This window comes from Canis aureus, chromosome 16 (genome assembly GCF_053574225.1).
Source record: "Canis aureus isolate CA01 chromosome 16, VMU_Caureus_v.1.0, whole genome shotgun sequence".
Taxonomy (NCBI): domain Eukaryota; kingdom Metazoa; phylum Chordata; class Mammalia; order Carnivora; family Canidae; genus Canis; species Canis aureus.
The window spans coordinates 59252255-59274021 of NC_135626.1; the positions used below are offsets into that span (position 1 = coordinate 59252255).

General features: G+C 47.8%; 1 long non-coding RNA gene across 2 annotated transcripts; it reads right to left on the bottom strand.

The window, feature by feature from the left end:
• Positions 1-3726: 3726 nt before the first annotated feature.
• LOC144287072 (uncharacterized) lies at positions 3727-14163 on the bottom strand. Of its 2 annotated transcripts, none has more exons than XR_013354974.1 (4): positions 13935-14163; positions 8679-8844; positions 6715-8084; positions 3727-4738 (listed from the first exon to the last, which is right to left on the bottom strand). It is a non-coding gene; the product is annotated as an uncharacterized LOC144287072 (long non-coding RNA). The 2 variants fall into 2 exon arrangements; XR_013354975.1 differs by having other exon boundaries at positions 7608-8084; positions 13935-14162.
• Between the last annotated feature and the right edge of the window lie 7604 nt (positions 14164-21767).

Genomic DNA, 21767 nt, shown 5'->3' on the forward strand with positions numbered 1-21767 from the left:
TAATATAGAGTAAAATCGGCTAACAATGAATTGCACACAGGGGCAAAACTGGTTTTTCCAGTGAGGACAGACAGGACAGGCTCTGCTGGCTATCAACTCAGTTACAATTTACAGAATTGTAAAATAGTTCAAAGACCATGGAAGGTTAGAATCAGCTAAGCTGGAGGCATGTCTCCTAGACATGCACCCTTTTCCACTGACACACAACAGTGTGTTTCTAGAGTGAGTATATCTTGGGGTACCTGGGTGGCTCAGTCTGTGAAGTGTCTGCCTTTGGCTTAGGTCATGATCCCCAGGTCCTGGGATCGAGCCCTGCAGCAGGTTCCCTTTCCCTTTGCCCTCCCCTTGCTTGTGCCCCGCCCCTCTCTTTCTGTGTCACATAAATAAAATCTTTTAAAAAAATTATAGAGTGAGTGTACCTTGGAATCATTTCAGGATTGCAATTGTTGAAAACTGCCAGCCGTTGGATCCCCTCCACTGGAAGAGACTCTGGGTGATTTAGGGGAATACTGGATTAAATGGAAAGAGGTCAGCTTGTTAGGGACGGTGGGTAGCAGCATTCAATACCCTGTTATAGGTCCTGCCTTCTCTACTTTCTGTACCAGGCCCACCCCTAACTTTTTTAAAAACAGCCTGATTGAGATATAATTTATATTATACTGTTTAGTTCATCCATTTAAGTGTACAATTCAATGGATTTGAGCCTATTTACAGAATGGTGCAACCATCACAATCATCTAATTTTATTTTTTAGTTTTATTTTTTAATTTTAAAAAAATATTGTATTTATTTATTCATGAGAGACACACACACAGAGAGAGAGAGAGAGAGAGAGGCAGAGACACAGACAGAGGGAGAAGCAGGCTCCATGCAGGGAGCCCAATGTGGGACTCGATCCTGGGACTCCAGGATCACACCCTGAGCTGAAGGCAGATGCTTAACTGCTGAGCCACCCAGGCATCCCCTTTTTAAAAATATTTTATTTTATTTTTATTTTTAAAAATACACCCAATGTGGGGCTCGAACTCACAACCCCAAGATCAAGTCACACACTCCACTGATTGAGCCAGTCAGGCCCCCCTTAGTGATCTGATTTTATTCTATTTTAAAAAATATTTTATTTATTTATTCATGAGACACAGAGAGAGACAGGGAGAGGAAGAGACATAGGCAGAGGGAGAAGCAAGCTCCCTGCAGGGAGCCCGATGTGGGACTTGATCCTGGGACCCCAGAATCACAACCTGGGCCAAAGGCAGACGCTCAACCACTGAGCCCCCAGGTGTCCCAGTGATCTGATTTTAAAACATTTTCATTACAGTCAAAACAAACAAACAAAAAAACTTATTCCATTAAAGGGGAGCAAAATATACCACCCCAAAATATGCCTCTTTGGCACATTGATTATTATTATTTTTTAAGATTTTCATTTGTTCATGAGAGACACAGAGAGAAAGAGAGAAAGAGAGAGAGGCAGAGACACAGGCAGAGGGAGAAGCAGGCTCCATGCAGGGAGCCCGACATGGGACTCGATCCGGAGTCTCCAGGATCACGCCTTGGGTTGAAGGCGGCGCTAAACCGCTGAGCCCCCCGGGCTGGCCCCATTGATTATTTTAAGCTGGTTATTTTTAAGAAACTGCAAGCGCTAGAGAAAGAAGCTCTGAAGACCAAGTATAAGTTTCCCTTTTGTAAGACACATTCCCGTTATAAGGGAAATCTCCATTTGCAGGGGTGTCTCCCTCCCTGTACCAGGAAGAGGAGGATACTGAATGCTCTAGATACTCTTGTCAAGGAAGATGGCATGGACTTAAATCTGCAGGACAATCTCATCCTTGTTCTGGTGCTTTTCCTGATCACCTCCCACAACGGAGCACAGCAATGCCCTTCCTCTTTAGCTAGCGTAGGGCCAGGGATCCCAAGACAGGCTACTTGGGCATGAAGACTATTCTGAATTAAAAACAATAAAAAATGGAGACCTATGTGGCTCCACCAGTTGCATGTCCAACTCTTGATGTCAGCTCAAGTCTTGATCTCAGCGTTGTGAGTTCAAGCCCTGCCTTGGGCTCCATGGTCAACATGTAGCCTACTTGAAAAACAAAAAAAAGGCAAAAAAACAAAACAAAAACCAAACAAAAGGCAATCAGATTCAGGAAAAGCTTTTTACTCTCCTCCTTCCAACTGCCTAAAAAGAACTTAGGCAGAGGACCTGCTCCAGGAACAGAGCTGTCACCGTGGATAACCTCTTTTGGATATGAATAGGGAGGCACGAAGGAAGCTAGCAGGGCCTGCTGGACCCAAGTCCTCTCTGTCCCATTGTTTCCCAGCGGCCCAGCAAACTTTTCCTGGTTTTCATCTTCCTGTGAAGTGTATTCCTTCCCTTTTGGAGTCCCAGGCCCTTACTGCCTCCATCCTTAGTTCAGGATGACATAGAGACCTCGATGCACCTGACTGTTTTTGGAATTTCTATGTCTGTGTGGGTTCCCTGCACAGATGCTATTAAATCGGATTTTCTTCTGTGAATCTGTCTGACGTCATCTTGATTCTTAGGCCAGCTAGAAAGAACTTGACAGTATTTAAAGTGATGGTTTTGGCCATTTAGGGGAGCTACTGTTTTCCTGGGTCTTTCCCATGTATACAGGAAGGAGGCATGTTATTTAACCTCTCTCCTCCTGTTAATCTGTCTCTTGTCAATTTAATTATTAAACCAGCCAAAGAACCTAGAAGGGTAGAATAATAAACTTGCCACCCCTGCAGCCTCTGACTTGTCACTTGTTGCTTTGCAACCAGATCATGCTCACAGCCAGTGTGATTTTATTTTTAAGTCTGAATTCTTGGGTCCGAGTGGCTTATTGTTCAGCCAGTGTCTAGTCAGATGTGTTTCAGTCCCTTGAGCCAGTCAGGCTCCTGCCCTTCGCTGAAGGATCTTTGTAGTGTGGAAAATTCTCTCCTGCTCTGACTGCTCCTGCGTGGGCATGCATGCTTTCTGGACCCCCAGGAATGAGTGGGATCCCGTGACTCTTCTTAGCTGTCTCTTTCCCCAGTTTTCTCTTCCGGCTCATCTGCTATTTTGCTTGTCTCTACTAGGATCATGGAACTACCATCCCTTTTAATTGTTTACCCAAAATGTGCTTATCTCTGAAGAACCCAGGAACCCTTCATGGCACCAGGACACTGTTGCCTTTGACTTTGAAAATTTAGGGCAAAGGATGTGAAAAAGCCTTTGTCTGGGCCTGAGCAATGAATGTTAAGTCGTAAAAGCATATGTTGACAGTTTGGGGTCATGATGTCCCAACATTGAGCACCAGCTTCAAGTGACATAAGGGTACCCTGCTCTTTGACAAGTCTGTGCTTGTATGTATATGACATGAGGGCTTCTAAAATGTGGGGTCCAGGCCAGGGGCTCCTCTTGTCTGTGTCTTAACATGACATTATTCTACACTCCTTTGCATCCTTCCCTTCCCTTCCCTTTTCTTTCTTCTTCCTTTCTTCCTTTCTTCCTTTCTTCCTTTCTTCCTTCCTTCCTTCCTTCCTTCCTTCCTTCCTTCCTTCCTTCCTTCTCTTCCTCTCTTCCTATCTTTCTCTCTTTCTTTCTTTCCTTTTCTTTTCTTTCTTTCTCAGCTAGAATGCCCTGGTTCACAAAGCTATAGTATTTGCCTTTATAACAGGCTCAACTGCCATATTCATTTCTTAGAAGTTTCTCACAGAGACAGAAAGGCAAAAATAATGTCATTTGGTTAAAAAAAATAGATTTTTAATTCATGAGTCTTTGTTGTCTGATGAGGGAGTCGATGATTAAGGGTGCCCTAGGCAAGCGAATATTATGCTAGATAGCCTCTCTTCCATACAGAATGTCCTATCTCTCGGGTGGTCATGGTCAGAGGTGTGCTTGTCTTGGAACACTGAATCCGGATCGGGCAGCCTGTGAAGAGCCCTCTGGGCTGCGTCGGTGTTTGTGGAGGCGGCTAGAAAGGCCAGGCGGACCCTGATGGACTTCCTTGACGACATCGCTTCAATCTCTGGATGCAACAACAGTATTTCCTGTTCTCTTAAGACTCTAATATCAGAGAAGAATCCTACCTCATTTTCTAAGATCGTAGCCTACCCTTCTCAGCACATGGGAAAGCATCTACCCTTCCCATGTCCTCTCCTTGTGGAGAAATTCAGCCAGTGGAAAGGTGGTTGTATCACCGTAGACCAGTGTCATGGTGACAAGTACTATCGAAAAGAAACATGACACGAGATAAAAGTTTTTCCTGGTGAATTTGTTCATTTCACACTTATTGATAGATGACTGTATTCTGGGCTCCTGGGTGACTGCATGATGGAAGACATACAGGGTCACTGCAGGCTCGGGGCGGAGGGGGGTTGCTGACCAGCAGGAGTACAGAAAGGTTCCCCGGGCAGTGCACCCAACACGGCCAGTGAGGCGCACAGAATAATGCTGGCTGTGGACGCATAAAAGGCAGCAGCAAGAAGGCTGAGGACACGGTTTAAGAGGAAAACTCTACCCTGCCCAGATCCAGCCCTGAGGGCCATCAGCACCTAGACAGGAAGAGCTGAGAATGAATGGCCAAATCGTCCTGGAAGCCACCTGCAGCGGTAATCATTGCTGTGTAGAAGGCAACTTGGTGGAGAGGTTTTCTGGGTCAGCAGGAGATTGAGTTTTGATGATACTTCCCCAACACCAGGCCCTATCGGTGCTGCAGACACACAGATGGAGTCCTGGCCTCACGGAGGCTACCTGCCAGGGCAGAGACGGATGAGAATCAATTAAACAGACAGTGATCGGTTCTGGGAAGGGAAATGAGGGGCTTGAGAGCCATGGTCAGGGCCAGGCTGTCTGGGGAGTGAGCCGGTGAAGGAAGGAGGCAAGCCACTGGACAGGTGTGGGCAGACACCAGGCTGACCCACAGGAACAGGAGCACAGGGCCAGGGTCAGGAGATGTTTGGCACTTTTTCAGACAAAGACAAAAGCCTGTGTGGCTGGAGCTGAGCCAACGGAGGGCATAGGGTGGAGGGGCAGCGATGTTGGAAAAACAAAATGAAAATCAAATCTCCAGGAGCACCTGGGTAGTTCAGTGGTTGAGTGTCTGCCTTTGGCTCAGGTCATGATCCTGGGGTCCTAGGATGGAGTCCTGCATCGGGCTCCCTGCAGGGAGCCTGCTTCTCCCTCTGCCTGTGTCTCTGCCTCTCTCATGAATTAAAAACAAAACCCCACAAATCTCCCGACCTCAAGCCCTCTCCACAAAGGTGGATGAGAAAGAAAACACTTAAGCTGTGGAATAACCTTAAGTCAGAATTCAGTGGGCCTCGTAGGCCATCTACTAAGAGATCACAAAGACAGAAAGAAACCTTGCCTTTTGATCCAGCCAAGCGGGTACAGGTCCTTACAAACAGGTTCACAAGATAAATTATGGCTAGTCCTCTAGTAAGAGGGCCAGACAGCACATTTGTCACACGGAGTTCCTCCTGACTTCCCTTGGTGGTTGGGGGGAACCTTGTGAGTTTGCTAAGTGGCTTTAAACAAAGCAAAATAAATGAGGCTCCTGGCCTCCTGCAGAAACTGGGCGACGACGGGGGTGCCACACGTCTCAAAGAGATGCTTCCAGGGAGTCTTTGAGAAAGACATTCCTGGGTCTGGCAAGAGGGTTCTTTAGCTTTAAAGAGACTCTCACACACACACACACACACACACACACACACACACACAAGAGACACACACACTTCAAATGGACAGAGGAAGAACTTACAAGTTTTCTAAAGCAACTGCTCTAAGAAAAGGGGAGGAGGAGAGAAATCGCTACCCTTATTCTCACCAGGGGAATTAAGCATCTTATCTTTCTGCTTGTATCTGCCCTTCCCCGGGAAAAGCAGAGCATGTGGGCCTTGCAAGCCTCGGAGAGGAGTTTCCGTCTATTCTGAGCTTGATGGGAAGGCCGAGGAGGAGGCCGGGGAGGAGCTGGACAGCGTCCTGAAGGCTCAGTCTGGATGCTGAATAGAGAGACCTGGGCCCCAGGGTTGGCCTGTTGTCTCTAAGCACGGAGGGGACTTTGGAAGCCCCAGAAGGTTGAGAGTGGCACTGATTTCCTCTGATGGCTTGTGCCAAGTAGCCAAGCAGGTCTGCTGACCACAGCACTCGAGGCATTTAGCAGAGGTGTTTCTTTGTGTTGTTCTGAAGGAGGCCTGAATTCCTGTATAACGGGCGTCATTATGGAATATACCCGTTGTCCTTCCACTTCTCTGGTCTTTTCTCTAGGACAGTGTCTCTTGGATGTTTCAAATTTCTCCCTACAAGGTGGAAGTAAAGTAGAGCTTTGGGAAACAAATTCCAGGGAGCTGTTTAGGAGGAGAGTAAAGAAATGCTAAGGAAGGCAATGGCATAGCGAAGTCACCTAAGGTGCAAGTAACAGTCTGCGACGTAGGGCAAGGCTGTGAAGGTGCCCAGCTCCTGAGAAAGCAAGCCAAGAGAGAGGGCATTACCCAAATCAGACCAAAACAAGAGTTTTTTTCAGGTTTTCCACCTGGATCCTTTCCCATCATCCCTTATGTAACTGCCTGTCAGTAGAGTTTTACATCTAAGCACACGGGTCTCTGAAAAGAAGCAAAGTGATTACATCGTTTCTATTATGCCTGTGGCATAGAATCATGAATAGAATCGCACATTGACTCACTGTGCAAGTTGCCTGTCTGCCTTGCAGGCTGGGAGCTGATTTTTACCTGTCGAGATCCACGTCCTCATCTGACTTCTTGCGCCACCTGGGTTTCTCGTTGCTCTTACTGCTTCTTGGCTATTTGTTGTTGGGGGTGGTGGTTGGTTTGTCTGCTTTGGAACACTCACCCTATTTCTGGACAGCTGGCTGTTCAGAAACAAGAAGCTAATTGGATCTGTTCTCTACATCTGCTGGAAAATTTGTTTTGTTTTTATATTTTTGCAAGGTCTTGGCTGGCACAGAAAATGTGTGTTTAATTTCATGTGGTACCCGGATGCTTTGCCATGGAGACCTTTGTCACCTAATTGCACAGCTGCCACCAATAAAGGCAACAGTTTGCTGAATCAGAGAATGAGAAGGATGTTGGGTAACTTTGGGAATGCAAGGCCTTTAATCCTGGGGCATTCCTCTCCCTTCTCGGGGCTGGACAGCTGTTTTTCAACAGCTCTCTGCCATAACTGGGCGTTGGTGGGTTCCACGCAAGCAGGATCCTCCTGGCAGCAACGTGGAATGTGTTTCATGCCTTCCCTGTCTCTCTTGATATGCCCAGCCTCTATTTAGCTGTAAAACCTTGAGCAATCACACATTAATAGTTATAATAACAGTTCACAAAGGCACAAACAGTTCTAAGCAATTGAGAATATTATCTTATTCCTCATAACAATCCAATAAAGTTGGCAGTTACAATCCCCATTTTACAGATAAAGTGAAGCACTCAGTAACTTGCCCGAGGTCCCTCAGCTCGGAAGCAGCCAGGATCAAGGCACCTGCCCCACTATGCAGTGTGGCCCAGGGCCTTGTTAAGCCTTGGGGTCATCATCTGTTCCATGAGCTAGTTGGCTAGATGTTCTCGAAGCTCCCAACGAGCCCTGCAAGTGCCGGTGACATTCAGTGGCTCACCAGTTTAAGCGCAGAAGGGGAATGTTCCATATCAGCTCTGTTCATTCCCCAGAACGTACCCCAGCAGACAAGTTCAGAAACCACTGCAGGCAGGAGAAACCAAATAGGGCTCATCCTCATGGACGCGTTGTTCATGGAGCTCTGCTGTGTCTGACGGTCAGTGTCTCGCCCTATGTCATCATCCACATACTAGATGAAACTCTTGCGTCAGATAGAGCCTCCAAAGCGTCCAGAAACAATTGGTTCTTGGGTTGTTTTCTTGTTTTTGTTTTGTTTTTTGTTTTTTTTTAGGATTTTATTTTATTCCACTCATGAGAGACACGCAGAGAGAGGCAGAGACACAGGCAGAGGGAGAAGCAGGCTCCATGCGGGGAGCCCCATTCAGGACTCGATCCCAGGACCAACGCGTTTGCATGTGCTTCTCCTGGTGCAATTGCTATTGCGTAGTTGGCATTTAGTAAATGTGTGGCAAATGAGCTGAATCAAAACAAAACAAAACAAATAGAAGATAACATATGTAGTGTAAGCCCCGGCAGGCTTTTTTTCCCTCTCTCTTTTTTGTAATCCAAGTGCTTTATTTAAGCTCTATTTGCCAAGGCATCCACTTCAAAGAGGCATCCACTTCTAAGGAAGCTATCTCAAATAAGACATTGCCAGCGACACCCCTTGATAAAGAGCCAGCTGTCTCCCCTGCGCTGAGGATGGCGATCGATTCCAATAACTGACCATTTGGGCTGCTTGCCTGTTCTCTTCCCACACTTTAAATTCCTGCTGTTATGTTTTAAATACTAATAAGACCTAAGCCCCCCAAGCCCCAGGTCCCCACTCTCCACTCTAATCAAAGAAGAACCCCAGGACGGCTCGCACCCATGCTCTCTCTCTCTGCGACCTCGCTGTGTGCCACCAGGTGTGTGGTATAATTTCCAGGTACTGTTAAGTCATCAACCTCTATTTTTCAAAATTTCCTGAAGGTTGTTCCTAAAGGGCACCTTGTAATCATAGTAAGAACCACCAGGGCCCGTCTACTTGTAACACTGGTTTGGAAGGGGGAGATGTCTGAGGGAAGCTCACCTGGCCTGGGACTGGCACAAAACAATATAAGACAATTGTTTTCCTGCTCAGATGTCAGGAGTAGGTGTGATCAAAGAAGTCCTCAGCCTTGTCCAGGAAAAGTGCTTGGGAAGAGATTGAACTAAAGATCTCTGGGACTGTTCTGATGTTGCACGTCCAAAACTTCCTGCAAAATGGGAATTTCACATTAGTTATGTAGGGGCCTAGGGCAGGCTGCCTCAAGGTGGACCACTTTGGCATAAAGACTAATTTTTTGGGATCCCTGGGTGGCGCAGCGGTTTGGCGCCTGCCTTTGGCCCAGGGTGCAATCCTGGAGACCCGGGATCGAATCCCACGTGGGGCTCCCGGTGCATGGAGCCTGCTTCTCCCTCTGCCTGTGTCTCTGCCTCTCTCTCTCTCTCTCTCTCTCTCTGTGACTATCATAAATAAATACAATTAAAAAAAAAGATTAATTTTTTAGGGCAGCCCGGGTGGCTCAGCAGTTTAGCCGTCTTCAGCCCAGGGTGTGACCCTGGAGTCCAGGGATCGAGTCCCACATCAGGCTCCCTGCATGGAACCTGTTTCTCTCTCTCTCTTTCTCTCTCTCTCTCTCTCTCTCATGAATAAATAAATAAAAATCTTTAAAAAGATTAATTTTTAAAAATATTTTATTTATTTATTCATGAGACACAGAAAGAGAGAGAGAGAGAGAGGCAGAGACACAGGCAGAGGGAGAAGCAGGCTCCCTGCAGGGAGCCCCATGCAGATCTCGATCCCAGGACCCCGGGATCATGACCTGTCAGAGCCAAAGGCAGAGGCTCAAGCCCTGAGACACCCAGGTGCCCCTCCTGAGTTTCTATAAGAAGACGGCCAGAGGTCAGAGAAAGGGTGGAACCCATGGGCTGTCCAGGTGGCCTCCAGGCCAAATAGTGGGCTCTAGCAATGAGGACGTGGGCTGCTGTGGGGTCAGAGAAGACTAAGCTGTCCCTTCTGAGGGCGCCTCAGTGATGGAGGGGATGGGGAACCCTGCCATCTATGCGGAGACCGCTCTATGCCACCACCAGTAGTAGTAGATAGAACTAAGCCAAGCCTGGGGGGCGCGGTGCACACAGCCAGCTCAATGAAAATATCTCTCCCCCTCCCTCCCACCCCAACTATTTCCACTTCTGCTTCTTGTTCTCCACACCAGGGGAGGAGCTTGGAGGCCAAGCATTGCCAAAACAAAAAGAGGAGCCGCCCCCACTGTGGGTCTTCTCATCCTCCCAGCAGCCCAGTGTGGACCCAGTATGGACTGGGGAGAGGCGACCAAGCTCTGAGCCAGATAAGCGAGTGGAGCTTGCAGCAGAGCCGGCCTGAGTTCCAGCCTCGGTGCCTGGGCCTTCTCTGGGCCTGCTGAGGCACAGAGAGGGAGCTGCCTCCGGAAGCCTGAGCTGCAGGTGCAGATGAGAGAATTGCTTCCCATTGCTTCCCCGGCCAGCTGAGACTCCATGAAACCGCACTTAGATGGTTGTCAGGACCAGAGTCTCCCCATCCTCTGGTGATCTTCCCTCTGATACTAGCAATTCTGTCTTGAGGCCCTTTTCTCAGCCTAGAACGCTTCCTGCTACCCTTTCATTTGGAAAACTGAGAAACCAAATGTGCAGGTTCCCTAGAACCCGGAGGGGAGGCCTTTTACTCCAGACATCCTGATCTCCGTGACCCTGGGGACAGCAGCTTCTGAGGAATCCAAGACAAGGGTTTGCATAGCACTTAAGGAGTTTGCTCTCTTAGGGAATTCACAGGAACAAGAGGGAGGATTGCGGATAGTAAAGTAGTTATTCTCTGTGAGTCATGAGCCTCCTGACCATAGAGGGAAGGACCGTGCCAAGGACAACTGCTTCCGGGGATAAGCAGACAGGCTGCAGGCTGCATGACCGGGACAAAGCAGGTCCTCAGTGACATTGTGTGTTTATTGTTTGATTATAACCAGAGTTCAGTTTTGCTCAGCTCCCTTTGTTCATCCAGTAGTCGGACACTTCCTTGACGGCCTCCTGGTGCCCAGGCTTCTGTGTTTGCATTTCTAATGACTACAGTAAGTCAATAATGTTAGATAATAAAAATCAAGTGAGTCTTCCAAACCAGAAGATAAGAAAGGATGTCATAAAAAATGAGTAGGTAAACAATTCAGGAATTACACCCAAAGCCACTCCAATGGACGAGGGCCACATGTCCTCCTGATTCTCTGAGTCAGAAAAACTGGTTCATGAAAGCCAGCCTGAAACCACTATCCCCCCAGATTTGGGGTCCCCGGTCGGGGGTGGGGGGACGGCTGGACAGCCAGCCTTGGGCCCAGGGTGCTGCCCACCTGCCTGCCCGCCCACAGCCCCAGCTGCGATCTGACCTCCACCACCAGCTGTCACTGGGGTTCAGTCCTTATCTCTAAATCCCATTTTCCATTGAAAGAAACCAATGAGGCTCCAGACCAGGAAATGTATAGATAGATTTGGAACATCTTGTTATGGCAAAAAGCAAGGAAGCTATCAAAGATGAATCACAGAATCTCCTAAAGAACTGGCCTGTACTCTTCAGAATGTCAAGTGCTACCACCAACAAAGACACTGGGGAGCCATTCCAGCTCAGGGGAGGCAAGAGAACCAAATGCAATGCTTAATCCTGGGTTGGATCCTGGAATAGGATTTTTTTTTTTTAATAAAACACTTTGTTGGGACAACTGGCAAAGTATGAATAAGTCATAAACAATAGACCTGTATCTGCTGATTTTCTGATATTGATCATTGTTCATGGCCATGCAAGGATACATTCTTGTTCTTAGGGAACAGACACTCTGGTGTTTGGGGGAAGAGGAGCATCGTGTGGCAATTCACTCTCACATGGTTAAAACATTTTGAAAGAGGAAACGATTGGGTAAATGTGATCATGTGCTAGCAATTGGGAAACCTGGAGGAACGGTCTGTGAGAGCTGTTTGCACAAGTCTGGTAACTATCCCGTACATCTAACATGATTTTTTTAAAAAAATTATTTATTCATAAGAGACACGGAGAGAAAGAGAGAGAGAGATAGGCAGAGACACAGGCAGAGGGAGAAGCAGGCTCCATGCAGGGAGCTCAACGTGGGACTCGATCCTGGGACTCCAGGATCAGGCCCTGGGCCGAAGGCAGCTAAACCGCTGAGCCACCTGGGCTGCCCAATCTAACATGATTAAAACAAAAAAAAAAACAAAACAAAACAAAAAAAAACAAGGAAAAATCAAGGTCTCAGGAGTCAACATGAAAGATTCCCTTTCCTATCCAAACTGTGTTTTAAGGAAACCCTAAAACCAATAACGGGAAGTTCTTTATAGACCTCAAGTTAGTAAGTGCTGGCAGAACAGGAGAACTGGCAACCCGACATTTTAGTGCTCATCCATGAGCTTTAAAACCCTGAGGTGGGAGTGAAGGGGGCCTGAGCCAGCAGATGACAGAGCCTGAAACCCTGGTTTCTCTATCAAATCAATGCCATAAAAATAAGTACATAAATAAAATTGCAATGTGTGGCACTTGTTTCCATTCTGATTTGAACAAACCAGGTAATCAGAGATTAGATAATATTAAGGAATTATTAACTTTATTAAGGGTGACAATGGCACATAAAGATGGTTTTTTCATAGTTTTTATTAAAGATGCATATTAATGTATTTATGCAAGAAACGACACAGTGTCTGCGCTTGTCTTTAGAAGGCTGGCCAGGGGTGAGGGGTGGAGATGAAATAAGATTGGCAAAGGGTGGGTGGGTAATCGTTGAAGCTGAGTGAGGGGCACATAGGGTTTTATTTCCTGATTTCCTCTACGTTTGTGCATATTTGAAATTTTCCGTATAAAAATCTTTAAATCAATTATGCCCAAAGACTGCAATTTAGATTCCATTACTTCAGATGACTATCCCTTTTCTCCGACCAGTCAAGGCTTTAGGAAACACAGTTCAGAGTCTCTCTCTGGTCCTCGCCTGGTGGTCTGGTGTCTATTTTGATCCTGCTGGTGAGTGGCCTGCACTTCCCTGCTGATTGGAAAGAAATCTAATTTGACTGGACTTCAAATCCAGATTGCAGTCATATAAAATTAATTTGAAGCCATTCAACTCATGATGTCATCTACCTGTCTCTCCTTCAATTCACATCCCTGGTCTCACTTGATCATGTGCCTGAATTTTCTACAAAGAAACTAGTTAAACACAAAAGTAGAATGAAAAACTCAATTGTTTAAAGAAAATTATTATTATTTTTAAAAGATTCATTCATTCATTCATTCATTCATTCATTCATTCATGAGAGATACACAGAGAGGTATAGACATAGGCAGGGGGAGAGGCAGGCTCCCCGTGGGGCCATGAAGTGGGACCACTGAGCCACCCACGCATCCCTAAAGAAAATTATATAATTTTTATAATACACAGACTAACTTTGCCACCTGTGCCCCCATTGAGTAGTGAGGTTGACATGCCTGTGGCATCCTTATCTAAGTAATTCACCAACGAAAACTCTGGAAAAGTGAAAATGGTGAAGTCTCAATTCAAAGTTGGGACTGAGGTTCATAAGTTGTTCTTAAGAAGTAGACCCTCAGGATATTCTTCTCTTAAGCTACACAGTTTGCTCCTCCCTAGACTATATAATCTTTTGCTATCCACTTTTTCAGAAACCAAGATGAAACAAAAAAAAGCAGAAGAAATCTTGAACAACGTTAGAAGCAGATTAACTTCTTGCTAACAAGTATGATACAAAGAACATGTGAAAAATCACATGCACCCCGACAGAAGCTTTAAGTGTTATACTCAAGTCTCAAGTAATCGTTTGGACATAAGTAGAAGCATTTAAATTCTACTCATGTTTGCACAGTGAAACTGGATTCTTCAATTTTGATCATCTTTTTGCCATAGAATGGATTTTTACTATTTGCCTGTAGCAGGATGGGTTTTTCTTCTTCTCACTATCCTTTCTCCCCACTCCCCCTCCTGAGTGGGAATCTTTGATAAGGGAAGAAAGACAGATCATAAGAGACAGACAAAAAGCCACAGGAAGATGCATTTGTTCTAGACATGTTTTGCCCTGGGGAACCAGGCAGGTGTAGAGCCCAGCTAGGCCTCCCCCAAACTGCACCCTGTGAAACCTGGTAAGAGTGTAGTGCATTGCTGTGGTGCTCCTCAGATTCCCTTTCAGGACTGGGCCATTCCCCCCCACAGCTGCTGTGGGTTTAGCTGCTAAATCATTTTCTGGACATTTCCTCCCACCAAAGGCACTACCTTACCAAAGGTTACAGCTACTTCCCCAGGAGCAACTTGTATTCAGTGACTGGTCCAAGAGGAATTTCAAAGAGCTGGTTCTTTCTCCTGCACTCCGGACCACTCTGAAGGCCAGTCCAGCTTTGGAACTCCCTATGGGATGGGCTGAGGCCTCCCTGCAACGATGTGGAAGCTCAGCTTCTCTTCCTGCCAGTTTCTGCTTCCTTTGCTTCTTCTTTAAGCAGTGGTGTTCCTAAGTGCTCCCAATAAACCTGCTGCATAATAGGAGTTGTTTCCTGTTTGTTTGTTTGTTTTTGTATAATAGCTATCTTAATGAGAATAAGGTGGTAACACCCAGCATTTTAAAAAGTCCCTATATGAGTCACCTGGATGGCTTAGACAGTTAAGCATCTTCCTTCAGCTCAGGTCAGGATTTCAGGATCCTGGGATCAAGATCCGGATCAAGGCAGGGATCAAGGCCTGCATCTGAGCTCCCTGCTCAGTAGGGAGTCTGCTTCTCCCTCTGCCTTTCCCCTCCACTCATGCTCTCTCTGGCTCTGTTCTTTCTCAAATAAATACATAAAATCTTAATTTTTAAAAGGATTTTCTTTACTTATTCATGAGAGACACACAGAGAGAGGCAAAGACATAGGCAGAGGGGGAAGCAGGCTCCCTGTGCCTAGAACTCTGGGATCATGACTTGAGCCAAAGGCAGATGCTCAACCACTGAGCCATCCCAGTGCCCCAATACATAAAATCTTTTTATGTATCTCTTAAAAATTTTTTTTAAATTAAAATGTTCCTATTTTGTCATTTTTTGCTTCAGCTACATATTATTGGGGAAGAAAACTTTTCCTTTACCCTTTATAGGTTCTTCTGGTTGGTCTAGGATGAAATTGACATGACACAGGTTAATAGGAGAAAATTAGAGGAGAAAATAAAGCAAGACGAAATCAGAGAGGGAGACAAACTATAAAAGACTCTTTTTTAAAAGATTTTATTTATTTATTCATCAGAGATACACAGAGAGAGGCAGAGACACAGCCAGAGGGAGAAGCAGGCTCCACGCAGGGAGCCCGATGTGGGACTCAATCCCGGGACTCCAGGATCACGCCCTGGGCTGAAGACAGGTGCCAAACTGCTGAGCCACCCAGGGATCCCCATAAAAGACTCTTAAGTGTAGGAAACAAACTGAGGGTCGCTGGAGGGGAGGGAGGTGGGGGGATGGGATAACTGAGTGGTGAACATGATTTAATGAGCACTGGTATTATAAAAGACTAATGAATCACTGAACTCTACTTCTGAAACCAATAATACATTATATATTAATTAATTAAATTTAAGTAAGTTTTTTTTTAAAGGAGGAAATCAAATTTAATTTCATATGTATGAGAATCCCACATACATGAGAGTTTCAAAGACAGAAGCATAAAATGAGGTACACGTGCAATCCTGAGCTATGGAATGGGATGAAAGCCTGGGCTTCAAGGAGGATGGGGAGGATGATTCACAGGAAATAAGAAGAGCAGGTAATTGGTAATTACATACTTGCCCTGCCATATAGATGGGTCACTCAGATCAAACTTATTTTTGTAAAAACTCTCATGCTGAGATAGATCTCTGGTTTAAATTCTTCTAGGTAGTAAAGATACGATCAAAGGTTTCTTGGGATGCCTAGGTGGCTCAGTCAGGCTCAGGTCATGATCTCAGGGTCCTGGGATCAAATCTCACATCCAGCTCTCTGCTCCATGGGGGAGCCCTCTTCCCCCTCTCTCTGCCTGCCGCACTGCCTACTTGTGCTCTCTCAGTCAAATAAATAAATAAAATCTTTTTTTTTTTAAAAAGTTTCTCGGGATCCCTGGGTGGCGCAGCGGTTTGGCGCCTGCCTGTGGCCCAGGGCGCGATCCTGGAGACCCGGGATCGAATCCCACATCGGGCTCCCGGTGCATGGAGCCTGCTTCTCCCTCTGCCTGTGTCTCTGCCTCTCTCTCTCTCTCTCTCTGTGACTATTGTAAATAAAAAATAAATAAAAATTAAAAAAAATAAATAAAAAAAGTTTCTCTTGAGTTTGCAGGTCTTGATTGACTGCCTTTAGCTCAAAATATTCCACATGCCAAAGTGGAACACTTTGGGGAGACTCTTCTGAGCCGCTTCCATGTATTTTATAGGTACAAACCTTACAGTTTAAGTAGAAATTCTCTTTGTTCACCTTCCTAATTCCAATCCTCTCCCTTCCTCTGAGAAGCACTACCTTATCAAGAATGGGGTTATGTCCAGCCCCTGTACCTTTAGTATCCGGGTGTGTGTCTCAGTTTGTGCTCCCCAGAAAGCAGAGCCTGAGGAGAGACTTGGGTGCAGGCGGTTTATTTGGGAAGTGTCCCTAGGAAGCAGGCATGAGGAAATAGAATGAGACACTGACACAGGGCAAGAGAAAGAGCTGGTGAAAGAGTGCTGTTGGCTGGTTGCTCTGTAGGCAACCTTGTAGGGCAGGCTGCAAGGATAGCAGACCAGGGCAGTTACCTAAGACTTCCATTTACCTTGCATTTCCAAGTTGCCCTGAGGGCTGAGCCCAAAGAGAAAAGAGAACGTGGAAGGTGCTTGAAGAGGTGTCTGAAGACAACAGAGGTCCTGGGGCAGCCAGCCAGGAGGTCTTGGCCCAAGAGTTAGGCTAACTGTAAAGTTTGGGTACCGGAAGCATCACTGTGCCCCAGGCCCAGTTCAGGTCCTCTAGCCCTTGTGGGACTTGAGCTCCCAATTTCCTTTTAGCATATTCCCCTTCCTCTTAAATTTGCCAGAGCTAGTTTCTATTACCAGCATGAACTCTGACCCATACAGTGTGTAAGTGAAAAACAGTAATTCCAGCATTTATAGAAATGATTTCCTCTGTTTGACCCCATCTTTAGTGTCTGATATCTATATTGGTGTGCTCACTGCCCCCATGAGAGTCCTCCTCCACATTTACCTTAAGGGCTGCAGGGTTGCCAGGGCCATTGCAGGGGGAGTCAGAAGCACTAGGTGGCTCTATTGTATATCTTTTTGGGCTGGTCCAAAAGACTGTAGGGTATAGAGGTTCTCAAATGGGTCACCTGGTTGGCTCCAGAGGGGTCCATGCTCCAGTGACCATGCCAGGTTGTGCGGCACCGCTGGACAGAGCAGTTCTCTGCAGTACAGTACCCTGCACTGTGTGGTTCTTTCTTCATCCCAGCCACCCAAGGCTTCTCAGGGCAGAGGCAGTTCAGCTACAGGCACCCAGCTCTGCAGCCAGTGGGAGGAGATTTCAATGTCTGTCTCCTATGGTTCATTCACCTGCACTAGTTGAGCTCATCACTTAGCCTCTCTATGCTTCAATTTTCTTTTTCTGTTAAAGGCAAATCATAATCATGGTGCATTATGCATGCATTGATGTGCCGCCCAGACTCCCCAGCAGGAAGGGAGGATCCCCCCGTCAGCCCCTGTGTGGGAGTACTTCACTGGAGACAGCAGGCCCCTTCTTGTTGCAACCAGCATCCAAGGACTGATGGACATAGCAGCATTAGGGCCTGGTCATGACACTCCATGAGGTCAGCTCTGAATGGCCATCCAGTCTTCAAAATTCCTTCCAGGGTCGGCTTGGGCTCTCTTCCTCTGGCAGGTGTTGAGGCAAGAGCACTCCCTCCTGAACTTCTGGTACAGGGATCACAGGGATCTCCCCTTCAGAGTCCTGGGGACCCAGCCTACCACATACCACTTTCTCATTAGGACAAAACTGCACAGAACTTAACATTCTCATCACAGAGCCAGGCACAAGCATACAATAAACATTAGTTTATTAGTGCTAATTCATATACCATCCAATTCATCTATTGAAAGCAAACAATTCAACGGCTTTTAGTTTATTCACAGAGTTGTGCAAACATGACCACAGTGAATTTTATAATGTTTTCATCACTGCTCCAAAATACCCTGTGCCCATTAGTGGTGACTGCTCTTTCTTTCTACCCCACCCTCAGCTCTAGGGAACCACTAATCTACTTTCTGTGTCTATAAATTTGCCTATTCAGGACATTTCATATAAATTGAATGATAGCAACATGTGGTCTTTTGCGTCTGGATTTTTCACTTAGCATAATATTTTCTTTTTTTAGCATATTTTCAAGGTTTAGCCATGCTATAGCATGTGACTGCTTTGTTCCTTTTTATGGCTGAATAATATGCATTATATGGATTGACCACATTTTGTTTATCCATTCACCAGGTGATGGACATTTGGATTGTTTTCACCTTTTAGCTGTTACGAATAATGCTGCTATGAACGTTCCTGTGAAAGTTTTTCTGTGGACATAGTTTTTTTTCCCCAGCTTTATTGAGATATAATTGACATACAACATTGTGGAAGTTTATGCATAATGCATTGATGTAATACACATATACTGCAGAATGATTTCTACCCTGGTGTGAGCTAACACTTCCATCACCTCTCATAATTACCATTTGGGGTTTGTTTGTTTTTTTTTTTTTTGGTGAGTGTGGACATACATTTTGATTTCACTTGGGTTTATACCTAGGAGTAAAATTACTGAGTTCTTTAGTCCAAGCCAACTTCCTGCTGAGGGTGGAGTCCCCATGCCGGGCTTCATCTCCAGACCCTGAGATCATGACCTGGGCGGAAACCAAGAGTCACAAGCTTAACTGACTGAGCCACCCAGGTGCTGCATCTTTAATATTTTTTAGGTCCTGTTTCCTTCTTCCATAAAAGAATTTTACTGTGTCCTTCATAGATTTGTTGTGAAGACTTCACACAGCACCGTGCACTTAGCATATGCTCCAAAAAGTAGTGAACTTTCCTCTCACCCCGCCTTGAAAGTAGAAAGCAACTCAAGCTTGGCTAGCATTACATCACCTAGCACAGTGCTTTGCATGAAGACGGGCTCAATAAACGTCTGAAAGTATAAATGTGCCAATTCACACTACTCAATATTCTGATTGGAATCTTAAGAGCTTCGCCTTCTTGCTGCCATTACTTTAGGCGCACTTTTTCTTCTGAGAACAATTTCCTTAATTTTATTCCCCTTGCCAGCTGCCTCCTGTCCCGAAAATTAACTGGCAGTGTCACTGAAGCTGATTACGAGATAAGCAAAGACACCACCCAACAGAGCTTGACGTGAATCCGAGAACCCTTTGAAGGAGCTAAAGGACTGACAGCCTGTCAATACAACCTGTCCCCTTTTGGAGAGCTCAGCAAAAAGTAATTAAAGTCATTACAGAAGTGAGAAAGATGAGATTTGCAAAAAAAAAAAAAAAAAAACCCTGAGTGCAGGCTTGACAGCTCAGTAACCCCTAACGACCCGCCTGGTCGGAGGCATGGCCCTCTCTCATATGTAGAGGACCAGGCCTCGGGCAGGCCCCAAGGTTCCAGGCTGGGGTGTGTGTGTGTGTGTGGGGGGGGCTGCTAGGGTGTGGAACTCAATCAAGTGTGAGTCCTCCTTGATTGCACTTACTCAGCGGTGCTTTAGGAAATCCGGCTGAGCTGCCTGGGGCATAACGAAGGGGAAGCACAGGTGGGGAAGGTGGGGAAGGCGTCTCATTTCACCTTGCACCACCTTGAAGGTCAGCGTGACACCAAGGGCACCCTGGGGGGGGAACACGGGCGCGGGCAGCCGTGCAATCGGAGGGCTCAGCTGGATTTCGCCTTGGGCCCGGGTGTAACCGGGAATGTGAAGAACAAGGTGTGTACGTGTGGGACTCAGCTGCAGGACTGGAGGGCGGGCCCGGGAGTGCTGGAGACGGTCGGTGGGCTCCTGGGGGCAGCGGCCCTACGCGGGGGTCGAGCCGGGTGCACTCCTCCGGGGCTGCGCGGGGCTCCCGGCCCTGGGCAGTGCAGCTCGCCAGGCGCGAGCTCCGGGGTGCAGACCCCGACATCGCGACGCGAGCTGCGGGCGGCCTGCGGGGGCGGGGGCGGGGCGGGGGTACCCGGCAGCCCCCGCGGCGAGGTGTGGGCGGGGCGATCCCGTCCGCCCTTGTCATTGGACAAATGCGCTTGTCAATCACTGGGGAAGCGCGACCGGACATCCGGGGCTTCCCGCGTCGGGACGGGGCGGGAGCCAAGGAGCCGGGAGGCCGCGCCGTCGGGTGTTGCCTGGGCCGCGCGTCGCAGTGGGCGGCCGTCGGGCCTCGGGGGCGAGGAGCCTCGGACTCTGTCAAAGGGGAGCTTGTTAACGCGAGAAGGGGATGAGGCCGCGAGCTCCCTGGCCGCGGCCTGCCTTCCGGAAGTCCCACTCCGTGGGCAGGGGAGCGTCCTTCCCTCAGTGCCCGCGCGCGTTAGCGGCCCTCATGGTACCAAGGCCGTTTTCTTCCGCCCAGGGCCGCTCTGGGGTTCGGCGTGCAGGGTGGGGTGTTCCCTCGTGGTCGTGTGTCCTGCCCTTGCCATCGACCCCGGGGGCTCCAGGAAGCTTCTAGGAATGGGTTCTGAATCTGCAGGCACGTTTATGTCCCAGGGCGCTTGGATCGACCTGCGCCGGAGCATACTGGTATCTGATGGGACACCCGGGCGTCAGTTTAAAAAAAAAAAAGAATTTTATTGATTTATTCATGAGAGACACGGAGAGAGGCAGAGACACAGGCGGAGGGAGAAGCAGGCTCCACGCAGGGAGCCCGACGTGGGACTCGATCCCGGGACCCCGGGGTCACGCTCTGGGCCGAAGGCAGGCGCCCAACCTGCTGAGCCACCCAGGCGTCCCCGCGCGTCAATTTGAAGCGGGTTCTGAGAGGACTCTTTGGATCACAGATGGACTCGAGGGTGCCCCGGGGAGGCAGATGTGGTGACGGGTGGTATAAACACAAGTGGGCGCCTATCTGGAGATGGCATCAGAGCAGCCCACAGCCCCAGCCAGCAGGAGATGCTTCCCGGAAGCATCAGAGGCCCAACGTCGAGCCTGGGCAACAACCGCTGCCTGGGAGGTGTGCAGGGTGGTGTTTGCAGCATGCTTCAGGGGCTCCCAAGTCCCCACCAGGTGACACAGTGGTCCTGGCGTCTGCCCGTAACCATGTCCCCCATCCCTTCCTCACAGACTCCCGATGGGGCCCAGTTCTCTGCTCCTGTGTTCAGGGGACACTGCCTGAATCCCAGCCAGCCATGGCTGGCCTTGCTGAAGATCCGTTGAGGCGTGAACACATGGCATGTTCTGGCCAACTGGGACCTGAAGGGAGGTGGGGGAGGGGGGCTGCAGGTGCACCTGTTCCCTAACTCCTAGAGACACAGGCCAGAGCCAGTTTGTTTTCCTGCATCTGGATGTGACCCCCGGATTCCTGCAGCCATCTTGCAAGCACGAGGAGAGCCAGTGGGCCACAAAAGGCCACAACGGGAGGAAGACCGAGCCCCGGGAACTGCAAGCTGGGGCCTGTTCTGCCTTTGGACTCCTCCGTGACCCAGCTCCCCTCCGGCTTAAGTTGGAATGTGCCATTGGAACATCTTAGCTGATCCAAGGTTACAACAGTTCCTTGAGTTTACCTCCCATAGCCATGAGAATTTTGACTCGAGTACCCACAAGTCCTTCCAGTTTGGTATAATCAGAGAAGAAGGATCCAGGCAGGAGAAGAAGAAGGCCGATAAAATGGCAGCAGGGCGATGCGATGGGCAGAGCGGCCCTGGGGGAGGCGGCCCTGCCCGCAGCCCACATTCAGAGGGAGGAGAGATGAAATGATGTAGAAGGGCCCCCTGGGGGGGGGGTGACAAAGGGAGCAAAGAACTCCAAAATCATAATTTAAGAAAAAAAAAAAGCAGTGACAGTTAATTTTTAAAAAAGAAAGAACCACCGACACTTGGACAGAACAGAGAGCAGACCCTCCTCCTGTGGGGACTGTGGACAAGGAAGCAAAAAGGA